Consider the following 8,319-nt stretch of genomic DNA (forward strand, 5'->3'; position numbering starts at 1 on the left):
ACCGTTCTGTAAGCTGGAGTATGTAATACAAGAAGGTGAGAAGGGGTAAGTTCAAAGGAGATGTGCAGGGCAAGTTTTTTTATCTACACGCAGAGTGGTGTATGCCTGGAATGTGCTTCTTGGGGTGGTGATGGAGACAAATAAGATAGGGATGTTCAAAAATCTTAGGCACACGTGAATATGCAGGAAATAGAAAGATACAGATATTGTATAGCAAAAGGGATTTGTTGGGAATTTTAGTATTAATTTAATTAGTTTGGCACAACATTGTGGGTCAAAGGTCGTGCCCCTATGCCGTTCCGTTCCATGTTCTACGTTGTGGGTCGAAGGTCGTGCCCCTATACCGTTCCGTTCCATGTTCTATGTTGTGGGTCGAAGGTCGTGCCCCTATACCATTCAGTTCCATGTTCTATGTTGTGGGTCGAAGGTCGTGCCCCTATACCATTTCGTTCCGTGTTCTACGTTGTGGGTCGAAGGTCGTGCCCCTATACCATTCAGTTCCATGTTCTATGTTGTGGGTCGAAGGTCGTGCCCCTATACCGTTCAGTTCCATGTTCTATGTTCTGAAGGAAGTAGCTTGACAAATTGTGGAAGCGTTAACGATGACATTTCAAGTATCTATAGATTCTGGCATTGTACCGGATGACTGGAAAATTGCAAATGTTACTCCGCTATTTAAGGAGAATGGGAGGCAGCAGAAAGGAAACTATAGACCTGTTAGCCTGACATCAGTGGTTGAGAAGTTGTTGGAATCGATTGTTAGGGATGAGATTACGGTGTACCTGGAGGCACATGACAAGATTGGCCAAAGCCAGCGTGGCTTCCTGAAAGGAAAATCCTGCCTGACAAACCTACTACAATTCTTTGAGGAAATTACAAACAGGGTAGACAAAGGAGATGTAGTAGATATGGTGTACTTGGATTTTCAGAAAGCCTTTGACAAAGTGCCACACATGAGGCTACTTAGCAAGATAAAAGCCATGGAATTACAGGGAAGTTACTAGCATGAGTAGAGCATTGGCTGGTCAGCAGAAGACAGAGAAAGGGAATAAAGGGATCCTATTCTGGTTGGCTGTCGTTTACCAGTGGAGTTCCACAGTGTCAGTGTTGGGACCGTTACTTTTTACAATGTATGTCAATGATTTGGACTATGGTATTAAGGGATTTGTGGCTAAATTTGCTGATGACACAAAGATTGGTGGAGGAGCAGGTAGTGTTGAGGAAACAGAGAGCCTGTAGGGAGACTTAGATAGTTTAGGGGAATGGGCAAAGAATGTTGGAAAGTGTACGGTTATGCCCTTTGGTGGAAGAAATAAACAGGCAGACTATTATTTAGATGAGGAGAGAATTCAAAATGCAGAGATGCAAAGAGACTTCGGAGTCCTTGTGCAGGATATCCTAAAGGTTAACCTCCAGGTTGAGTCGGTTGTGAAGAAGGCGAATGCAATGTTGGCATTCGTTTCTAGAGGTATAGAATATAAGAGCAGGGATGTGATGTTGAGGCTCTATAAGGCTCTCATGAGACCACATTTGGAGTATTGCTTGCAGTTTTGGGCTCCTTATTTTAGAAAGTATATATCAGCATTGGAGAGGGTTCAGAGAAGATCCACGAGAATGATTCCAGGAATGAGAGGGTTACCATATGAAGAACGTCTGCCAGCTCTTGGGCTGTATTCCCTGGAGTTCAGGAGAATGAGGAGGGAATCTCATAGAAACATTCCAAATGTTAAAAGGCCTGAACATATTAGATATGGCTAAGTTATTTCCCTTGGTAGGGGATTATAGGTCAAGAGGGCATGACTTCAGGATTGAAGGACATCCATTTAGAACAGAGATGCAGAGAAGTTACTTTAATCAGAGTGTGGAAAATCTGTGGAATTTGTTCCCATGAGCAGCTGTGGAGGCCAAGTCATTGGGTGTATTTAAGGCAGAGATAGATAGGTTCTTGATTAGCCAGGTCATCAAAGGATATGGGGAGAAGGCAGGAGAGTGGGGATGACTGGATGAAGTGGATCAGCCCATGATTGAATGGCAGAGAAGACATGATGGGCCGAATGGCCTACTTCTGCTCCTAAATCTTATGGTGTTATGTTGTGGGTCGAAGGGCCTGTTTCTATGTTGTTCAGTTCCATGTTCTATGTACACAAAAGGGGCAACTTACAGTTGTTAATTAACCTTTAACCTTCAGATCCTTGGGATGAGGGAGGAAAAAGCAAAGCACTCGGAGGAAACACACCTGGTAACAGGAAGAACATGCCAGCTTCGGACAGAGAGCACCGAAGGTCAGGATTGAACCTAGTTCTCTACAGAGTGCCACTGTGCAAGATCATGGAGAAATAGGAACAACTGAGAGAAAAGAGGAGTAACAGGACTACATAAATAATCCTGTTGATCCTCCATCTCTTCTAGGATATAAATTATTTTTCTTAGTTTTATTAGAGGCTCACAGCAGCAGGCCACAGAGTTATCCTGGTATTTTCTAGGTACATTCACTCCACATTAGAAATGATGGAATTAGAACTGATGGAATTTTTAAGGTTGGATCCATCCCAAAGGAACTCAACCTCACTAATCTCATCAGTTCCAACTCTTAACTGTGGAAGGAATGATCCAGAAAATATCTTGTGCTTCGACTAAAAGTCACAGACTCTTGCATTTTAAACATTGTTGAGATGGTTGCTGCCACAAATCCTTGCACTTCCATTGATGAATTATTATTTACTTCACATTCAAAAATATTATATATAAATAGCCTCCAAAGGAAGAGAAAAGTTCACGTAGATTTGTCTAGGTTGGCACAACTTTGTAGGCCAAAGGGTCTGTACTGCATCCTGGCCTATAGTTATCACTCAGTCAAGACCACTAAAATTGACCATCTGGGCATTTCCAAGTTGCTCTTGTGGGCACTCGAAGTGGGAAAATTACCCGCTTCATCTCCTAGTTGGCAGCAATGGTGATTTTTAGTTAACAATTAAAATAACTAAGTTCTAATTATTAACAATGATTGCCAGAACATTTGCAGGTTTTTTGGCCCACCCTTGCTTTCAGGGGATCCCACAGGCCTTGACAGCAGCAACATTTCCAGCCTTATAGCCACTTTCATTTCTAAGCTGGATTGTCAGGTTTTTTCTCCGTTATTTAGCAGTGCTGGGTCTCTCTCGGGTCCAGGGAAGATCCTGAGGCCAATCCATCATCTGTGGCTGCAGTTAATGCTGCTGTTGCATTTCTAAGTGACCGCGGTTTGCCCTGACCTGTAAATTAACCTTGGAGCGATGAGAGACAGTAGAAAACACTGAGGAATGAGAGGATAAAATGAGGATAGATAGAACTTACTGTAGCAGCAAAAAAATCCAAAATGAGAACTAAGCAATTAGCGCCAGCCTGTGACCTCAGATGGATGGAATTATTATACTTTCATGACTCACACTCAGCTTCAAAGAAATGATTATCCCAAAGAGTTGAATTCCTTATTTCTATCCTTTATTAGCAATGAACAAACATACAGTCTTGAAGCGATATTAAATGGTATTAAGTGGTCAGCAAAGATGTGACCTCCGCACTCCCAAGCTACAAGCTGCCATGAAACAAGCAAGAATACATAACTAAATCCTTTTGCTTTTACCACGGCCACACTCCCGTAATAAACGGACAACACAGAATGCACGGCTTCTACAAGTACAGCATAGGAAAAGTCCCTTCGGCCCACAATATTGTGTAACCCTCAGGCTCGGCCAGCACGAGTTTGTCTAGGGGAAGGCAACATCTGGATCTGCCGAACTGAGAAATCTCATTTGTGTGGGTGCTGCGTGATGTGTTGCCCGGTTACAAATCCACACCACAAGATATCAGACAGTACACCATTTGCAATTAAATGATTGAACTTTATAAATCTTAAATCTGAATATAGGTTTAGTAAAGAAAATTAAAAGAAAAAGGGCCCATTTTAAGGAAAAAGTCAGAAGTGCCCATTAGAGCTCATTAATACGGTCAACCATTGACCTCCTCCGAGCATTGACGACGTTCGGATCCTCGCTCCCACTCCACTCCGTCTGGTGGTCTCCCAGCTCTCTCCATACGCGTCTTCCTTCTTCCTCTCTCGCCGACAGAAAACCCAAAAACCTCTCTTCCAGACTCACAAGAAAGAACAACATTTCTCTCATTGGATAGTCCCCACATTCCAATGCCCCATTATCTCTAGTCATAACCCAAACATTGCTGCTACAGAGAAACCATTACATTAGCAGTGAAACATTCCAGAGAAGCCATTACATTAGCAGTGAAACCTTACAGCGCATTACAGTTGTGCTGGATTAATTAAGCTATTAATTAAGCACCTAAACTAAACTAATCCCATCTGCCTACACAATGGCCATATCACTCCAATCTCTGCACATTCAGGTGCCTACCTAAGAGCCCCTTTAATGCCTTTGTTCTGTTTGTTTTCACCACCATGCCAGGCAGCACAATCACAGATACCCACCACTACCTGTGTTTAAAAACTTACTGTACACACCTCCTTTGAAATTACCTCTTTTCACTTTAAACGTACACCCTTTAATATTAGATGGTGTAAACACAATCAGTCATTCTAAAGAAATATGAGAATTTTTTTCAGGCCTCTCAGTAGGAGTCAATAGTGAAGTAAGCGCATTTTTCCCCCTCATGTTTACACAGACTGTGTCTGGATTAAGGACTCATTTCTTCATGTTGGAAAATCCGATGAACACACAGAGATGGAAACCTGCAGAGAGAGCGAGGCAAAATACACACTGGAATAGCTAATGAACTCTCGTTCATTAGTTGTGGTTTGTTGCTAAGGAGCATTTAAAACTTCATGCACAATATAAAATGATTGCATTGTTGAAGCTTCTGTAAACATTTATTTAAACAGAGCTGAGATTGTATTTTTTTTGCATTTTATCTAAACCCCACTTGCTGAATGTGACAGGGCACTCAGTGCATGCATCTCACTGGACAACAAAGATTTTGCTTCCTGAATACTTTTAGGTGTATATTATGAATTTTGGGCTACTGATCATGAAATTTGCCATGAAATTTCCCTATCACGCACCATTTTTAAAATAAACTTATGTTTATTATTTCAATTCATAATTCAAGTCAATTAAAATGTTGCCTACAATGTAAGCTGGAAAGTTTCCCATCTTGTCCAGGCATGCTTAGGCGGTGCAGCTGCTGCATAGCAGGACAAGTTTTAGTAATAATTATTGGGTTCAGGACTGTAAGGATGGAATTTGCTATCACGAGGCACAATAATTTCTATGAAGGATTTTGATATTTGAGAGAGATGCTTCCCAGAATAACTGATGCCAAGATTAAGGAAAGCATTTTTGTTGGTCCACAAATCAAACAGGTCATCAGTAACAGGCAATTTGAAGAATTTCTAGTGGGACTGGAGAAAATTACATGGAAGACATTCAAGGAAGTTGGTGAAATTTTTCTCGGCTTCTACAGGGCACCAAACTACATGCAACTGGTTGAAAGCATGCTTCAAGCATATAAAACCATGAAATGAGTTACTAATGATTCATTTTCTGCATTCCCATTTAGACTTCTTCCCTGTAAATCTTGGTGCTGTTAGAGACAAGCATGGTGAAAGGTTTCACCGGGACATTGCGGTCATGGAGAAAAGATACCAGGGCAACTGGAACCCATCAATGCTGGCAAATTATTGTTGGACACTTAAGTGAGAAGCCTCAGACACTGAGTACAAATGAAAATCATTAACAAACTATTTTTAACTTCGTTGAATTATTGCAAAGCTTCAGCACCATTATGCAATTAAACACATCATATTCAATAAAAGTTAATTTGTTGTTTCTCCAAATTCCTACGTGATACAAGTAGTCTGAAATTATATTTGTGTTCATCTTCAAGCAGTCTATCATGAACAAAAAAAATTCTGAGGAAGCAATACTTTTGAAAAAAATTGTTGTCCAGTGTCTAGATCCATTGTACACAGAATATCAAAACAGAACAGGCACGTCAGGCCACATGTGTGAGAAGAGGGATGGAGTTAACATTTCAGGTTGAAGATTCTTCCTTATGCACAAAATACAACAAATATATAGAATCAAGCAGGCTGCTTCAGTCATACAAAATGGAATTTGATGCACATTTCAATGTCACAGGCAAGAGGTTACGAGCAAGTTACTCGCACCAAAGCAGGACATAGCTGGAGAGTTGAGGCCTGCTTCAATAACGTTCAAAAGCGACCTGACCTTGCACAAGCCGTTTCTATGGAGTCTGAGCTGCCCGTTGCCTTGTAGCAACATTGTACTTCAGAAAGGTGATTACTGTCAGACAAATCCTCCAGATTCCTGATGTTTCTAAAACCATGGACCATATGCTCCAATCTCTTGTTAATGATTTTAATATTAAAAACATGAATATAGGTGTAGGAAAAGGCCATTTGACCCTTTGACCCTGCTCCACCATTTTATATGATCATCCAAATTCAGTACAAGTGTCCCCTACATACCAGGAATTCACACTCTCAAATGCACAAATCACTGCCCAAAAATCCAAGATGCAGTATGAAATTTGTTTTTCCGGTATTTATGTGGCGGCAAAATCACATAAGTAAACACAAAATGAAAAAAAAACAATAAATGTTGTCTATTCTTATTTTTTTTTCAGTTCACATTTCTTGTCATGAGCACGGATAATGTGGCGAGCTTTTTTTTTAAACGTAGCATGTTCATTTTGCTCTTCAGCAGTTATTTTCTGAAACAGGACCAGAAAGTTCAACTGAAAGTTGTAAACCTAAATGACCACTGTTATTTATTGTTAAGCTATATCATTAATCCATCCTAGCTATGTGTGATGCGCATTCAAAATGTATTTTTCAACTCAAGAGAAAGGTTGGAAGTTGGTAAACACCTGATATCACTTGTGCCTCCAAATTCTGGCAACTTAGGAAATTGCCTCGTCAGTTTTCAAAGCAATTCTCTGAAGTGGCAACTCACTGTGAACCAACAGCTCTGGTACTCATCATCATCTTCAGGATTGAATGGAAAATTAGAGCTTTGCATTACAGAAAACCAAATACGGATGTTTTCTACGAATACAACCTTCCATTCTGTGGGGGTCACCTGTACCCTGTTCCTGCTCTCTCTATATATCTCTTGACCTCTCTTCACCAAAGAAAAATATCCAATTCCTTCTTGAATACATGTTTCCTTCCATTGAATCAGAATCAGTTTGAATATCACTGACACATGTCCTGAAATTCATTGTTTTGCAACAGAAATACATTTAAAAACCATAAATTACAATAAGAATTATATTTTTAAAAATTAATTTAAAAATTGTGCAAAAAGAAAACAAAAATATAAAGGTAGTGTTCTGGGTTGGTTCATTGTCCATTCATAACTCTGATGGTGGTGGGGAAGAAGTTGCTTCCTGTTGGAGAGAATTCAACAGGTTTACCACTTTGTAACAATAATTTTTTTTCCTAATCTCAGTCTTAAACTTACAGTTATCTGTAAAGTGGTCTCCAAGCTCCCGACATCCTTCCCAGATTTCATTTGTCCAGTCCTCTTAAAATTGGATAGGATCTTCACCCAGCCATTCAGACTCTTGTTCCTCCATTCCCATCCTCTCTGTGATCTGCAACCCACCCAATTTGATTTGAATAGTTCTTGCATCGTTATGATGAAGCAGTCCACATTCAAAAAGCAGAAAGGCCTGAACAACAGTCAAGATATGTAAATACCAGGTAATATTTATACTTTACATTTGCCAAGCAATAGACATCTCTAAGAGAGAGTCTACCCAACAGTACTTAACATTTAATGGCTTTACCTATACAAATACAGCCCAATCAATGTGACTGAGATTACCACTGTTCAGAAAATGAATTACAAGAGCAAATCAGAGGTTAAGTAACCTGAGCTAACAGGTTTATATCTTGCTTCTAAAAGCCTTTCAGCTATCAATGTGGCACAAGTCAGGAGTGTGATGCAGTTCCCTCTATTTGCCTCAATTAGAGCAGCTTCACCAGTCCTTCAGGCCACCTAGGTCTATGGACCTGTTTCTTTGGCATCCTCTATCCTGACCATTCTCCTTCTGCACCACCAGCACGTCTTGACTGAACTGCTTCATCTCACCAAGGCCAGTGGGACTTCCCACAACCACACCATCTACTGCCCAGGGGGATGAAGGCAGCAAATGCATCGTGGCACCATCACTTGCAGGTCCTGCTCCGCATCACACCACATCCTAACTAAGAAAGGTGCTTTATCTCCACTCGTGAGCTGCCCACCTATGTTGGAATCGAATAAGCCAGTATCAGCTTGA

At 40.7% G+C, this 8,319-nt stretch overlaps 1 long non-coding RNA gene across 1 annotated transcript in view; it reads left to right on the top strand.

Moving 5' to 3' along the window:
- LOC140725970 (uncharacterized) overlaps nucleotides 1-4,995 on the top strand; it is a 110,279-nt gene extending 105,284 nt beyond the window's left edge. The window contains exon 5 of the long non-coding RNA XR_012098551.1: nucleotides 4,675-4,995. This is a non-coding gene — a long non-coding RNA (uncharacterized lncRNA). The remainder of the gene's footprint in view (nucleotides 1-4,674) is intronic.
- The last annotated feature ends 3,324 nt before the right edge of the window (nucleotides 4,996-8,319 follow it).

The sequence above is a fragment of the Hemitrygon akajei genome, chromosome 4 (assembly GCF_048418815.1).
Source record: "Hemitrygon akajei chromosome 4, sHemAka1.3, whole genome shotgun sequence".
In the NCBI taxonomy this organism is placed as follows: Eukaryota; Metazoa; Chordata; class Chondrichthyes; order Myliobatiformes; family Dasyatidae; genus Hemitrygon; species Hemitrygon akajei.